Genomic DNA, 17,497 nt, shown 5'->3' with positions numbered 1-17,497 from the left:
CTTCTCTCCCCCCCACCCCCTGACCACCCACCACCCCTCCAACACCCACAACCCCGTACCCAGTCTACCCACCTGCCTTCCTCTGGCCCCAACTCCCACCCCTGCCGGGTGTTCACCATCCCCCCCGACCTCCCCCTCTCCCCCACCCAACGGTCTGTCCTCAGCAGAGGTCTCACCTTTGTCCCCCTCCGTCCCCATCTCAATGAGTTCCGCGCCCACCATGACTTGGAGAGCTTCTACCGTCGTCTCCGCCTCACAGCGCACTTCCATGGGAAGGAGTCCTCGCCCCCTAATGATGACCCATTTTCCCGTCTCCAACGCACCCCCTCCTCGTGGAACCCCCCTCAGAAAGTCCCGGCTCTGGAACTCTTCATTCAGAACTGCCGCCGCGACGTCAACCGCCTCAACTTCTCCACTCCCCTGTCTCACTCCAATCTTTCCCCCTCTGAACGCACTGCCATCGAATCTCTCCGCAAAAACCCAGACTGGGTCATCAAACCAGCCGACAAGGGAGGTGCCGTGGTAGTCTGGCGCGTCGATCTCTACAAAGCTGAGGCCACGCGCCAACTCTCGGACACCTCCTCCTACTTACCCTTGGACCATGACCCCACTGACGAGCACCAGGCCACCATTTCTAGCACCATCACCGACTTCATCAATTCCCACGCCCTACCTGACCAAGCCTCCAAACTCATCGTTCCCCAGCCCCGCACGGCCCGTTTTTACCTTCTCCCCAAAATCCACAAACCCGGCTCTCCCGGCAGACCATTGTCTCTGCGTGTTCGTGCCCCACCGAACTCATCTCCACATACCTTGACTCCATCCTATCCCCCCTTGGTCAAATCCCTCCCCACCTTTGTTCTAGACACCTCAGACACTCTCCGCCGCCTCCACGCATTCCACTCTCTGGGCCCTCACCCCCTCATCTTCACCATGGATGTCCGGTCACTCTACACCTCCATCCCCCACCAGGATGGCCTCAAAGCCCTCCGGTTCTTCCTCGACCAGAGGAGCAACCTTTACCCAGCCACTGACACTCTCCTCCGCTTAGCGGAGTTGGTCCTCACCCTCAATAACTTTACATTTGACTCCTCCCATTTCCTCCAAACACAAGGCGTAGCTATGGGCACACGCATGGGCCCCAGCTACGCCTGCCTCTTTGTCGGGTACGTTGAACAATCCTTGTTCGATGCGTACCAGGGCCCCATCCCCGACCTCTACCTCCGCTACATTGACGACTGCTTTGGTGCCACCTCCTGCACCCACACACAACTGACTGACTTCATCCACTTCACCACCAACTTCCATCCGGCACTCCAATACACCTGGACGATTTCCGACACTTCCCTACCATTCCTTGACCTCACCATCTCCATCGCAGGGGACAGACTCCTGACCGACATACATTATAAACCCACTGACTCACATGGCTATCTGGACTACACGTCTTCCCACCCTGCCCCCTGTAAAGACTCCATCCCCTACTCCCAATTCCTCCGCCTACGCCGCATCTGTTCCCAGGATGAGACATTTCATACCAGGGCATCGGAAATGTCCTCGTTCTTCAGGGAACGGGGATTCCCCTCCGCCACCATAGATGAGGCTCACACCAGGGTCTCATCCATACCCCGCAACACTGCTCTCTCTCCCCATCCCCGCACACGCAACAAGGGCAGAGTCCCTCTGGTCCTCACCTTTCACCCCACCAGCCGGCAAATACAACACATAATCCTTCGCCATTTCCGCCACCTCCAACGTGACCCCACCACTCGCCATATCTTCCCATCTCCCCCCATGTCTGCCTTCCGCAAAGACCGCTCCCTCCGCAACTCCCTCGTCAATTCTTCCCTTCCCTCCCGCACCACCCCCTCCCCGGGGCACTTTCCGTTGCAACCGCAAGAAATGCAACACCTGTCCCTTCCCCTCCCCCCTCGACTCCATCCAAGGTCCCAAGCAGTCGTTCCAGGTGCGACAAAGGTTCACCTGTATCTCCTCCAACCTCATCTACTGCATCCGCTGCTCTAGATGTCAGCTAATTTACATCGGTGAGACCAAGCGTAGGTTGGGCGACCGTTTCGCCGAACACCTCCGCTCAGTCCGCCTTAACCTACCTGACCTCCCGGTGGCTCAGCACTTCAACTCCCCCTCCCATTCCCAATCCGACCTCTCTGTCCTGGGTCTCCTCCATTGCCAGAGTGAGCAACAGCGGAAATTGGAGGAACAGCACCTCATATTCCGTCTGGGGTCCTTGCGCCCTTATGGCATCAACATTGAATTCCCCCAATTTGGCTAGCCTGTGCTGTCCCCTCCCCTTCCTTCACCCTCTAGCTGTCTCCTCCCACCCTCCCATCCGCCCGCCCTCGGGCTCCTCCTCCTCCCCCTTTTTCCTTCTTTCTTTCCCCACCCCCCATCAGTCTGAAGAAGGGTTTCGGCCCGAAACGTTGCCTATTTCCTTCGCTCCATAGATGCTGCTGCACCCGCTGAGTTCCTCCAGCAATTTTGTGTACCCTCTCCTCTACTCCCTCTTCACCCATGACTGCATCCCTAGGAATGGCTCCAACGCCATCATTAAGTTTGCTGACGGTGGTGGGACTGATCAGTGACAACGACGAGTCAACCTACAGGGAGGAGGTCCAGCACCTGACAACCTGGTGTGCCAACAATAACTTCGTCCACAACTCCGAGAAGACGAAGGAAATTATTGTTGACTTCAGGAAGAACAGAGGGGCAGACATACCCCCATCCATATAAACGGGACTGAGGTGGAGCGCGTCTCCAACTACAAATTCCTCGGGGTACACATCTCGGAGGATCTGCCCTGGTCTCTCAATACCTCCAAACTGATCAAAAAGACGCATCAGCGCCTTTACTTCCTGAGGAGGCTCAAGAAAGCTCACCTGTCCCCCCAGATCCTGACCAACTTTTACCGCTGTACCATCGAAAGCATTCTGACCAGCTGCTACACGGTATGGTACAACAGTTGCACCGTAGCTGATAGGAAGGCACTACAACTGGTGGTAAAAACGGCTCAGCACATCATCGGTGCCCCGCTCCCTGCCATGGATGCCTTCCACCGAAAATGGTGTCTGAGACGGGCCGGGAAGATCATCAAAGACCCCTCCCACCCAAACCATGGACTGTTTGCCCTCCTCCCATCAGGGAGGCGGTACAGGGGCTTCAGGTCTCGCACAAGTAGGATGAGGAACAGCTTCTTCAACAACACTATCACATTGTTGAACTCGGAGTCCCGCCGATAGATTTCTCCAGTCTATCCACCCACATTGTTTGCTTATTCTGTATTTTTATTTCTATATTGCACTATTACTACGAACTGACGTTAAACTGCATTTTGTTGTACCCATACTTGTATCTGTGCAATGATAATAAAGTTGAATTGAATTGAATTGAATTGAATTCACCAAACACCAAAACTGAACTACCCACTGTCCAATCATTTGCAAATCTACTCACTGCCCCCACTGAACTGCAACACCCCCCTCCCCACTGACCACACACACTGTTAACCGGGACAACCTCAGATCTCTCCAGCCTGCCCCCATCCCACCATCCTCTCACCATTCCAACTTTGCCCTCCTCAACAACCGATCGCTCAACAATAAAGCCCCTGCCCTCCATGAACTAATCCTAGACAACACACTGGACTTCCTTCTGCTCACTGAAACCTGGCAACAACACAATTACTTCTTCTCCCTCAACCAAGCACCCCCCCCCCCTGGTTTTAACTACATCTCCAACCCCCGCCCCTCCTGCCTTGGAGGTGGCCTCGCTGTTATTTTCAATCAGAACTCCCGGATCACAGAACTCACCCTCCCCTCAGTATCATTATTTGAATTCCTCGCTTTCAAAGCTCTTTCCTCCATGACAGTCATCCTCATTTACCGGCCACCTAAACTAAACCCCTCCTTCCTCTCCGATTTCACTGAACTCCTCACACTAGCCTCATCTCTCTCTCCACGTCTGCTGCTACTCGGTGACTTAAATATCTACATGGACTCCCCCACCTGCAAACTCTCATCTGAATTCACCATTTTACTGGACAACTTCACTCTCACCCAACATGTCACCTTCCCCACCCATGATAAAGGACACATCCTCGACCTGGTCTGCTCCACAAATCAACCGGTGCTCGACCTCCATCCATGCCTCTTTCCCCTCTCTGATCATAAACTCATACGGTTCACCATCCCTTCTCCCTCCCCCACCCCCGCCTCCTCAGATAAATCAGCTTCCGTAATTTAAAATCCATCGATCCCCACCATCTCTCTGACCTGCTCTCCACCACACTCCCCCTGGACTGAACCCGCATCTCACCTGATGATCTCACAAACCATCTCAACTCCACCTTATCTACCTCCCTCAACACTCTGGCCCCCTCAAAACAAAAAATTGAACTTTTAACACCTCTTCACACTGGTACACACCTGCACTGCGTAAGTTGAAACAGACTGGCCGCCAACTTGAACGACTCACAAATAAATCATCTCTCACAGTCCACCATGAAGCCTACAAACTCCACATCACTGCCTACAAAGACGCCCTCATTGCTGCCAAGTCTGCCTACCTCTCCACCATCTTCACCGACCCCTGCCAATACCCCATAACCCTCATCTCCACAGTGGGCAACCTCTTCAAGCCTCGGACCAACACTCTTCCTACCTCTACTCCGGATCTCTGCAATCATTCCTCCACTTTTTCGCTGACAAAATTAACATCATTTATCAATCTTTATCCCCTGTATCTGACCTCCCAGCATCTACTCCAGCACCTGCCAAGGCCCCTCTTCTCTCCATCTCTACTGACCTCCCGACCCCTCCTCCACACTGCCTCCTCTCCCAGATTGACCCGGTCACCCCTCCTGAAATCTCCAAACTCATCAGCTCTTCCAAACCCACTACCTGCTCCCTTGACCCCCTCCCCACTCCCCTGCTTAAGTCCTGCCTCCCCGTCCTCTGCCCCTACCTCACTAACCTCTTCAACTCCTCACTGTTCCAAGGAACTGTCCCCTCCGCCTTCAAACCTGCTGCTGTCACCCCAATCTTAAAGAAACCTGGTCTGGATCCCTCCTCTCTCAGTGAGAGTGAGTGAGTGAGATTGAGTGGGTAAGTGAGAGAGTGAATGAGAGTGAGTGGGTGAGTGGGAGAGTTGGTAAGATTGTGTGTGTGTGTGTGTGTGTGTGTGTGTGTGTGTGTGTGTGTGTGTGTGTGTGTGTGTGTGTGTGTGTGTGAGTGTGTGTGTGTGTGTGTGTGTGTGTGTGTGTGTGTGTGTGTGTGTGTGTGTGTGTGTGAGTGTGTGTGTGTGTGTGTGTGTGTGTGTGTGTGTGTGCGTACGTGTGCGTGTGTGTGTGTGTGTGTGTGTGTGTGTGTGTGTGTTAGAATTGTGCAGAACATACCAATATTATCACAGAATAAAAGGACAGAAAAGCGATAAAAGCCACCTTCCAGATAGTTGAGACTGCCCCTCCATGACACAGATCACAGATAAACAATGTAGACACCAAATAACCGTTCTATACGAAGCTGACCAGAATGTTGAGACCACTTCTGCACACCACATTTAGTTATCCCAGTTGGCCGATCCGTTTCCGACTTGACTGCAGTTCTCCTTATTCTTCTGGATAACGTGAACGTTGGCAGTGGGGCCCACCGCGTAGAATACATTGCCGTTGTCTGGAATGACCACCGCTGGGGACAGAAGAGGAAAAACACAATTAGTACATTTCCAAAAGTAGACTGGGCGACCGTTTCACTGAACACGAGGCCTACGAGGCCCATGTGATCGCCCTTCTGACAAACATTTCAATGGTCCTTTGTTGTCACATGTACCGAGGTACAGTGACATTTGGTTTATTATATAGTCAAACCAAAAAAGCAACAAGATACAAACCTACTTAAAAATTAAACATAAACAGCCACACAGCGGCGTGTGAGAATCCCCAGGCCACACAGCATAGACGGAGATCCAGAGTCATCGGTTTAATGTTCGGGCCACACACACACACTCACACACACGCTCCTTCACCATGATGTGACCAGAGTTGTACGGACCGATACCACTCTCTCTCTGCAGTCCCTGTCCACACGAACAGTCAGAAAGCTGCCAAGACTCCGTGATGTTCACATGGCGCCATGAACCCGTAAACACCGAGATCACTGCACACACCGCACTCCCTCCGAGTCCGCACCAGTGCAGGCAGCACCACCATCTTGTTGTTTTCAGCAACCTCACATTCCCCACTGTGATAGAAGACATATAACTTATACCTTCATCCCTGCTTTGAACACCCCTTCAGAATTAAAGGATGTGGGGTGGTGAATCTGTGTAATTATTTGCCACTGAAGGCTGTTGAGGGATTCTACACTTTGGAAGGCATGGACAGGCAACGTTTTGCGTTGGGGCCCTTCTTCAGACTCAACCCGAAATGGACGTGGGTTCCATATCCAGTATGAAAGGTTTCAACCTGAAATGTCACCTGCCCATTCCCTCCACGGGTAATTTAGTTTCATTTTGTTCAGTATTTTTGTAGTCACACGCATGGAAACAGTCTCTTCAGCCCATCGAGTCCATGTGGACCTGCGATCACCTGTACACTAGCACTATCCTACACACCAGAGACAAATATTTTATGGAAGCCAATTAACCTACAAACCTGCATGTCTTTTGAGGGTTGGAGGAAACCGGAGCACCCGAAGAAAACTCCTGCGGTCATGGGAGAACGTACACACTCCGTACAGACAGCACCTGGAGTCAGGATGGAAATGGGGTCTCTAATGCTGTAAGGCAGCAACTCTACCGTTGTGCCACCTTATAACCATATAACCAGATAACAATTACAGCACGGAAACAGCCCTTCTAGTCCGTGCCGAACACTTATTCTCCCCTAGTCCCATCTACCTGCACTCATACCATAACCCTCCATTCCTTTCCCGTCCATATAACTATCCAATTTATTTTTAAATTATAAAATCGAACCTGCCACCACCACTTCTACTGGAAGTTCATTCCACACAGCTACCACTCTCTGAGTAAAGAAGTTCCCCTTCATGTTACCCCTAAACTTCTGTTCCTTGATTCTCAAGTCATTTCCTCTTGTTTGAATCTTCCCTACTCTCAATGGGAAACGCTTATCCACGTCAACTCTGTCTATCCCTCTAATCATTTAAAGCCCTCTATCAAGTCCCCCCTTAACCTTCTGCGCTCCAAAGAATAAATACCTAACTTGTTCAACCATTCCCTGTAACTTAATATACTGAACATAGTGCTTAATATAATAACCTTGATATGCTGAGCTCCTCCAACATATTGAGTTTAGGAGGAAGATTGCACATCTTCCAGCATCAATGAACCTATGCTTTATTCCTCACCTCTGTCTTTGGAGACGATCAGGACAAGATGATAATCCTACCAATCGCTATCCAGATTGTGCTTAGCCATGGCTCTCTGAATGACGACTGGGGATCTCTCTTCGTTGGTCACCTGGAGAGGAAGGGAAAAAGTATTTACTTCAGATGCTATATGTATTGAGTGGGGTGGCACTGAGGATCTACTGAAAGGAACTTAACAAGGGTTACCTCTTACCAGAAAACAAACAAGTGTTAGAAAAATGCTCCGCTTCAATCCGCATCGTCTGCTTTGATCTGTCATTTTCACACCTCACCCTTCGATGTCTTCAGACTCCGTCTCGACACGAAATGTCACCCATTCCTTCTCTCCTCAGATGCTGTCTGACCCGCTGAGTTACTCCAGTATTTTGTGTGTATCTTAGAAAAATGCTACCCCATTATTTGACCAGTCGTGTTGCAATCCTCCGGCCTGCGGTCAGTTAAATTTAGAGATACAGAATGGAAACAGGCCCTTCAGACCATCGAGTTCACACCATACATTGAATACCCTTTCACACCAGTCCTCAACGACCTCCTCACCTCTGCTGACACTGGTTCCCTCAACATCCTCATCCTCCTCGACCTGAGTGCAGCCTTCGAAACAGTGAACCATAAAATCCTGCTTACCAGACTTGGGGACCTTGGCATTGAACGTTCTGCACTCTGTTCTGGCTCTGTTCCCACCTTTCCAACAGATCCCACTTCATCTCACTCCATAAACCCACTTCTGCTACAGCCACAGTCACTCAAGGCATTCATCAAGGCTCCCTCCTCTTCATCATCTACATCCTCCCCCTTGGTCAGATACTCCGCCACTTCAACCTGGACTTCCACTGTTACGCCGATGACATCCAGATCTACCTCGGCACCAAATCCCCCCCCCCCCCCCCCCCCCTCTCCCATATCAACTCCTGTTTTTCAGCTATAAAAACTTTGATGCAACATAACTTCCTCAAACTCAACAGCGATAAAACAGAGTTCCTCCTCATAGGCTCCAAATCCACACTCAGCAAAATCAATAACCCCACTCTCACCATCGACGGCACCACTGTCTCACCATCTCCCCAGGCCCGCAACCTTGGCGTGACCTTTGATTCCACCCTCACACTTGAGCCTCACATCCGCCATGTCACTAAAACCTCCTTCTTTCACCTCCGCAACATCGCCAAAATCAGACCCTCTCTCACACCTCCCGCTGCTGAAAGACTCATCCATGCCTTCATCTCCTCCCGTCTGGACTACTGCAACTCACTTCTCCTTGGCATCAGCTCCATCTTCATCAATCGACTCCAACTGGTCCAGAACGCAGCCACCCGACTCATCACCCACACCAAATCCTGGCATCACATCACCCCAGTCCTCAAACAACTTCACTGGTTTCCCATCTCCCACCGGACCACCTACAAAACCCTGGTCCTCACCTACAAAGCCCTCCACCATCAGCCCCCCCTCCTCCCATATCTCACTGACCTCCTCTCCCCCTACCAACCTTCACGGTCCCTCAGATCCACATCAGCCAGTCTCCTCTCCATCCATAAATCCAACCTCCGTAGTTTTGGGGACAGAGCCTTCTCCAGGGCAGCCCCCAGGCTCTGGAACTCCCTCTCCCAATTGATCCGCAATTCCGTGTCCCTCTCCATCTTCCAGTCCCGCCTCAAGACCCATCTCTTCACCTCTGCCTATCCTTAGCCCCACGTCCCCCTCCCTTTTCATCTGTGCTTGAATTGCCTCATATTGTGTTTTGAATTGAATTCTGTCTTTAATTTGTGTACTAGTCATGTCCCTACTATTTATTTCATTCCGCCTACATGTTTTTCGTCTACTTCCTAAATGTTTGTAAGGTGTCCTTGAGACTCTTGAAAGGCGCCCATAAATAAAATGTATTATTATTATTATTATTATTATTATTATAATGTTATCCCACTTTCTGTTAACAGGCAACTGAGACATTCCAACCAGAGAGTGGCCTTGAGCTACTCGCTTCCTCATTGGAGATGCTCGGACTATCTTCAATCGGATTTTAGTGACTTTATCTTGCACTAAACGTTATTCACTTTATTCACTTTATCATGTGTCTTTACCCTGTGGATGGCTCGATTGTAATCATGTATTGTCTTTCTGTTGACTGGTTAGCACACAACAAAAGCTTTTTACTGGGCACATGACAATAAATTAAACTAAGCTTCCTGCAAAGTAGAAGTAATTTACTCTGAAAATATATAAAATTCAATTAGCTAACCAAGACGACATCCCTGGATCCTCTGCAGGGTTCTTGGTTTCAGTTTGTAACTAGATAATATACCAGTAATCTTTCAAAAGAGCCACAAGGCAGAACATCAAGGAAATGTAGGGAGTCACGGTGGTGCAGCAGCAGAGTTGCTGCCGTACAGCACCAGAGACCTGGGTTCGACCCCGACTACGGATGCTGTCTGCTGCCGTGTTCATAAGAAATAGGAGTAGAATTAGGCCATTCAGTCATGGCTGATCATCTCTCTCTCCTAACCCCATTCCCCTGCCCTCTCCCCATAATGCGCCGTGGAAAGTATCCTCTCCTATGGAATCCTGGTGTGGTTTGCTAGCTGTACTGTGGCTGAGAGGAGGGCGCTGCAGGGAATTATAAAAACAGCACAGAGCATTACAAACGCTCAACTGCCCTCATTGGATGGTATATATAGGGCCCGATGCTTGTGCCGGACCACAAATATCACGCAGGACACATCCCACCCTGCCAACCACCTTTTCACTCTGCTACCCTCTGGGAGGCGATTCAGGTCTCTGAAGGCTCGCACCGGTAGACTAAAAATAGTTTCTACCCATGTGCGATAAAATAGCTTAATTCCAACAGAGAACTCTGGGGAAGCAAAATGTAATTCAAAGAAATGCCGCCAAATTATTTTAAATTCTTTTTAAATGCTTATTTATTATTTTACTAATAAGTGTACATATGTGTCAGTGGTTGTCGTGTTTGTATTGTTTTAACCGGAGGAGATGTAATGGAATTTCGTTGCACAGTATTGTGCAATGACAATAAACTTATTCATTCATTCATTCATAACCTCTGACATCCATACTAATCAAGAATCTATCTATGCTTTAAAAATATCCACTGACTTGGCATCTAAGTTAACGATGTTACAAATCTTATCTTCAGCGGCGCTGCATTTCTGCCACTGGCCGTGTGCACCCCTTTGGTGGCTTTGAGGGGGAGGGATTAAAATGCCGTTTTCTCCTGCCTGTCGGAGGCGAAATTCCCCAGGCTGCCAGCGGCTGGACTTCCATTCTCAGAAGTTCTAAAAAAAAATTGCGGGACAATTTAATCGCTGGAGTAAAATAAAAATATATTTCTAACGCCGTCAATGCCTACAACGGGATGGATCTCAAGTAGGGACACAACATAATGTAAGTCGTATATTTTACATATAACTTGCTTCTTCGGATGACTTTAAACCAAAGTGATCGGCGAAAATGGGACTTTGGCTCCATACGAACCCGGCAGTGTTTTTCCTACCGATATGGGGTTCAAATTCACCGCAACCGCAACGCTCCAATCAATCGCGTTCCACAAACTAAAACACACTCGCAAGATGATTTAAATGCCCATTAATTTACGGGAATTAAGAATTGAATTCCTTCCATTTGCCCTATAAATTTATGACAATGAGATTTAAAAATCATGTTATATTGCGAATTCGTGTGTGAATGTTATTTGGACACTTAGGCTATTTAAAAATGTTAATCTTTTAAGAAATGGATAGATGTTTAGATCTAGTAATTGAATGTTGTAATTAGCTACAATTATGTAACTAACTAATTATATGCTTTAATTTCAGGTAATCTAAGTAAGATTGTTTCATATTTGTTTCAGAATGCTCAATCTATAATAACTGAAATTTTCATTCAATTCTCTTAAATTTTAAGAAAGTTGTGGGCTTTTGACTGTCACGGCGTTTGAGTTAAGTCAATGGAAAAGCAATAGGGAACAAGATGCTAATTTCCGAGTATAAAAATGTCCATAACTTTTTTTAATACTGAAGATATGAAAGTGAATTAGGTGTCAAATTAAACTTCTTTTTGTGCTTTATCTGATGGGATAAATTGCAGACTTGATTTTTTAAATCGCAACATTTTGTAACATTGCTATCTACAGCCTTCTGTGGCAATAGAAGTTAAAGTGGACTGTATTACAAAGAAACGAATCGGGTGGAGTTGAAATATTTCTATTGTTTACTTGGTCTACAACAGATGCGGATACGGTTGCTAACAATTGGGCGGTACAAAGCTGCCGCCTTACAGCGCCTGAGACCCAGTTCAATCCTGACTACGGGTACTGTCTGCACGGAGTTTGTACATTTTCCTGTGACCGTGTGGGTTTTCTCCCGACGCCCTTGTTTCCTCCCACACTCCAAAGACGTGCATGTTTGCAGGTTGATTGGCTTCTGTAAATTGCATATTGTCCCTAGTGTGTAGGATAGTGCTAGTGTACGGGATGATTTATGGTCGGCGTGGACTCGGTGGGACAAAGGACCTGTTTCCAACACTGTAAGTCTAATGTAGTTACAACATCCACTGCAGTAGGCAAAGGTCTCGTTAATTTTAAATTATTGACATTTAGATTGATTTTTCTGATGCCTTTACATCATGTTTGGCAAAGGATCATCTTTGCAACAAATAATTAACCCTACTTGATATTAGGATCTACATTCTCTCCTCCCATTTCAAACTACAGGGAGTCCAAGGCAATGAAAGATTAAGAGTGTCCCCAATCACATTCCACGAGTCATATACAGAGCATCTTTCAAACCATTATACCCTTAGCACCATGCACCACAGAAACAGGCCTTTCAACCCAATTTGCCCAAACCAGCCAAGATGCCCATTTTCTAATCCAGTCCTATCTGCCCACGTTTGGCCCATACCCCTTGAAACATTTTCTACCCATCTACCTGTTCAGTTGACTTTTAAATAGTGTGTAGTTCCTGCCACAAATACCTCCTCTGGCAGCTCGCACCCGAAACCTAACTCCCCTCAGATTCCTATTAAATCTTGCCCCTCTCACCTTAAACCCATGTCCTCTTGTCTTGATTCACCTCCCGGGATAAAACACCCTCTGCATTCACTCTTTCTATTCCCCTCATGATTTTATACAGCTCGATATGATCACCTCAGCCTTCTGTACCACTACACCCACCGCCTTCGGTGTGAAAAAGCTGTCCTCATGTCCCTATTACAGGTCCCACACAGAGAGTGGTGAATCTGTTGAATTCTCTGCCATAGAAGGAAGTTGAGGCCAGTTCATTGGCTATATTTAAGAGGGAGTTAGATGTGACCCTTGTGGCTAAAGGGATCAGGGGGTATGGAGAGAAGGCAGGTTCAGGATACTGAGTTGGATGATCAGCCATGATCATATTGAATGGCGGTGCAGGCTCGAAGGGCCGAATGGCCTACTCCTGCACCTATTTTCTATGTTTCTAAATCTCCCCCTCTCACATTGAGGTGGGTGTATGGAACGAGCTGCCAGAGGAGGAAGTTGAGGCATTGACTATCGCAACGTTTAAGAAGCAATTGGACAGGTACATGGATATGACAAGATTGGAGGGATATGGACCAAATGCAGGCAGGTTAGACACGTGGCCGGTGTGGGCAAGATGGGCCAAAGGGCCACACTGCATAATTCTATATCCTCTGACTCTTGCCCCCTATGAGAGAAACCTGAATCTCATTAAAGTTTGCATCTGTTGTAGACTTTGAACAAAACAGCATGGAAACAAGCTCCTGCGTTTTCAACTTTTCACATTTACAAATGTTTGATTCAGAAGTCACAAATATATATATAGCAATGGTAGATGTGCTGCCATACAGCGCCGGAGACCCGGGTTCCATCCTGACTGTGGCTGCTGTCTGTGGGGAGTTTGTATGTTCTCCCTGTGAACGCATGGGATTTTCTTCGGGTGCTCATACGGTCATAGCAGAGTTAGGCCATTCGGCCCATCGAGCTTAATCTGCCACACAATCATGGCAGATATTTATCTCCCTCCTAACCCCATATTTCTGCCTTCTCCCCATAACCCCTGACAAACACCAGTTCCCCGGTTTCCTCCCACACTTCAAAAATATATGGGATTGTAGATTAATTGGCTTCAGTAAATTGTCCCTAGCATACATGAACTAGTACATCCTATCCAATCGTTGGTCAGCACGGAATCAGTGGGACGAAAGGCCTGTTTCCATGCTGTGCATCTGCTATAAAGTAGTATCTGAGCCGTGGAAGAATGCCATGCACCTACCAACATTCTTTTGGACACCTTTCTACGGCCGTTTTCGAGGCGGACCCGAATTACGACATATTCCTTGATGGACTGAGGTGTGGAGCTGCGGGAACTCCCGATGATGGTGCCTTTGTTGTCGTTGAGGCAGCAAGGCCAGCAAAAAATGCTCTGCAGAAATGTTGTTAGTCGGGAAGTGGCCTTGCCCGTCGAGTGTATTGATTCATTTGGCTGGAAAACAAAACAGTGCGGATGGGAATTTAGATATTTCCAATCCAACTTTTCAGTTCTATCCTCAAGCCAAGCTGCTCCCATCCTCTATATAGGATGTGGTGATCTTATAGACGTGTATACAACCATGAGATTAGTTGTTGCCTCACAGATCCAGAGACCAGGGTTCGATCCTGACCTCAGTAGCTGTCCATGCAGAGTTTACACATTCGCCCTGTGAGCACGTGGGTTTTCTCCGGTTTCAAGAGTCATGAATGTTTATTGTCATATCCCATGTCCTATCACATCCCAAAGATGTGCAGGGTTATTGGTTATTTAGCTTCTGTAAATTGTCCTTAGTGTGTAGCATAGAACTAATGAATGGGGTGATCGCTGGTCGGCACAGACTCAGTGGGCCGAAGGGACTGTTTCTCTAACGTAAACTAAACTAAATATCGGTGTGATGCACTTGCAACATGCAAAGCTTCACTTGTAATGTATTGCTTCTGCATAACACAACGACTGCTTAAGAAGCAGCCAAGTCTTATTTGAGTGATTTTACAGATACCGTGCGGAAACAGGCTCTTGAGCCCACCGAGTCCACACCGACCAGCGATCCCCACACACTATCCTACACACCAGGGACAATTTACAACTTGCAGAAGCCAAGTAACCTACAAACGTACACGTCTTTAGAGTGTGAGTGGAAGCTGGAGCACCCGGGGAAACCCCGCGTGGTCACAGGGTGAACGTAAACTCAGTACAGGCAGCGTCCGTGGTCAGGTTCGAACACGGGTCCCTGGCGCTGTAAGGCAGCAACTCTACCGCTGCACCACAAAATGCTGGAATAAGGCAGCTCACTCCATAGTTCTCAGCTTCACTTTATCCTTCCTCGGGATCCACACGCACAATCAAAGCTCCTCCACTTACCTAACCTCCACACAGGATCACAGACCTGCCTTTCTCCAGACCAGGCCCCCCTGCGACTGTGGAGTTACTCCAGCACTTTGCCTTTTTATGTAAATTAGCATCTGCAGTTCCGTGCAAAGATCTTATATCTTTGGTTCCGTGCGTCCACCCCTCATTAGAACGCGTTAGACCGACGTGCGCAGCACAAAACGTTTTATGAGGAAAAGGTTCTAACTATTCCTAAACAAAATGTTTTAACAGAAATTCGCCTGGATTCGAGGGCTTCGGCTACAGAGAGAGGTCTGCATTGATAGGATAGACCTGCATTGATTTATCTGCAATGTTGGAGGTTGAGAGGAGACCAGTTAGAAATACATAAAATTATGAGAGGCACAGTTAGGGTAGACACTCAGTATGTTTTTACGCCAGGCTGCAACGAGAGAGGGGGAAAGTTTAATGGGGATGCGCGGGACAGTGGTGGAGGCCTCATGTGCCTGACCTGGGGAGGTGGTGGAGGCAGATATGACAGGGGTGTTTAAGAAGCTTTTAGGTGGGCAAGTAGAGGGGAGAGCGGGATATGGATCATGTACAGGCAGATGAGAGTTTAACCTGGCGTCATGTTCGGCACAAACATTGTGGGCCGAAGGGCCCGTTCCTGTGCTGTACTGCCCTACGTTCTAACCATCCAATCACCAACTAGAGAGCAGACCCCACCTACCATCTACTGCATTGGCAGATGTTTTCTGCCGCTATCACCTCCGGCGACAAACACTTTGAATCACTTCCCTCTGGGAGGCGACTCCGGCTTCTTCCCACGAGCAGTAACTCTATTCAACAGCCAAAAGAGTGTAGCCTCTTTTTACTCTGGTACTTTATTTTCACATGTTTAAATTATAATGTTTTATTTTTAATTGTGTACTGAATATCTTGTTGTTACCTGCGAGCAAAGCACCAATGTAAATTCCTTGTATGTGGACATACTTCAGATTCAGATACAACTTTAATTGTCATGGTCAGTGTACAATACAGAGACAACGAAATGCGGTTAGCATCTCCCTGGAAGAGCGACATAGAATATGATTTCAATAAATAAATCTATTTACATGTATACAGTCATAGTGTTTTTCCTGTGGGAGGAGTGTCCGGGGGGGGGGGGGTGATTAGTCACCGAGGTACATTGTTGAGTAGAGTGATAGCCGCAGGGAAGAAGCTGTTCCTGGACCTGCTGGTCCGACAACGGAGAGACCTGTAGCTCCTCCCGGATGGTAGGAGGGTAAACAGTCCGTGGTTGGGGCGAGAGCAGTCCTTGGCAATGCTGAGCGCCCTCCGCAGACAACGCTTGCTTTGCACAGACTCAATAGAGGGGAGGGAGGAACCGGTGATGTTTTGGGAAATTTTCACCACCCTCTGCAGTGCTTTCCGGTCGGAGACAGAGCAGTTGCCATACCATAATGTGATACAGTTGGTAAGGATGCTCTCGATGGTGCAGCGGTAGAAGTTCACCGGGATCTGAGGAGACAGATGGACCTTCTTCTGTCTCCTCAGGAAGAAGAGACGCTGGTGAGCCTTCTTGACTAGTGTTGAGGTATTGTGGGTCCAAGAGAGGTCATCGGAGATGTTGACCCCCAGGAACCTGAAGCTGGAAACACGTTCCTCCTCCGTCCCGTTGATGTGGATGGGGGTGGCCGTGCCGCCCGTCCTGAAGTCTACAATTAGCTCCTTGGTCTTCTTGGCGTTAAGGGCCAGGTTGTTGTCAGCGCACCATGCTGCTAAGCGCTGGCCGACTCATCGTTGTTGCTGATGAGGCCAATCGCCGTTGTATCATCTGCATACTTGATGATGGTGTTAGTACCATGTACAGGTGTGCAGTCGTAGGTGAAGAGGGAGTAGAGGAGGGGGCTCAGCACACAGCCCTGTGGAACGCCGGTGTTCAGCGTGAGGGTTGAAGAGGTGTGCTTGTCTAACCTAACAGACTGGGGTCTGTTGGTTAGAAAGTCCAGTATCCAGTTGCGGAGGGAGGGGTCGATGCCCAGGTTACCGAGTTTGGTGATCAGTTTAGATGGTATAATTGTGTTGAATCTTCAAACCGCTCTAAATCATTCGCTACTGCTCTAAACCCCCTCTAAACCGCTCTATCCCCCTCCAAACACATCTAAACCCTTCTAAACACATCTAAACCACTCTAAATCACTCTAAAGCACCATAAACCCCTCTAAACCCCTCTAACTCAACACAATCCCTCTAACCCCCTCTAAACCCCTGTAAACGCCTACAAGCCCCTCTAAATACCTATAACCCCTTCCAAACGCCTCTAAACACCTGGAAACCCTCTAAGCCCCTCTAAAGCCCTGTAAACCCCCCTAAACCCCACTAAGCCTCTATAAACCGCTCTAAGCCCATCTAATACCCTCTAGCCATCTAAATTCCTAAAAACACTTTTAACACACTAACCCCCTCTAAAACCCTCGAAACCCTTCGAAACATTTCAAAACCCTCTAAATCCTTCGAAACCCCTCTAAACCCCTCTAAACACGTCTAAACACGTCTAAGCACGTCTAAGTCCCTCGGAACCCCTCTAAAAACCTCTAAATACCTCTAAACCCATCTAAACCCCTCCAACCCCCTCTATACCCCTCTAACCCTCTCTGAATTCCTCTAAACCCCTCTAATAACCTCAAACCCCTCTAAACCCCACTGAAGCCCTCTAAACACCAC

The sequence above is a fragment of the Amblyraja radiata genome, unplaced genomic scaffold, assembly GCF_010909765.2.
Source record: "Amblyraja radiata isolate CabotCenter1 unplaced genomic scaffold, sAmbRad1.1.pri S45, whole genome shotgun sequence".
Classification (NCBI taxonomy): Eukaryota; Metazoa; Chordata; class Chondrichthyes; order Rajiformes; family Rajidae; genus Amblyraja; species Amblyraja radiata.
Note: the sequence above shows the minus strand (reverse complement) of the source record.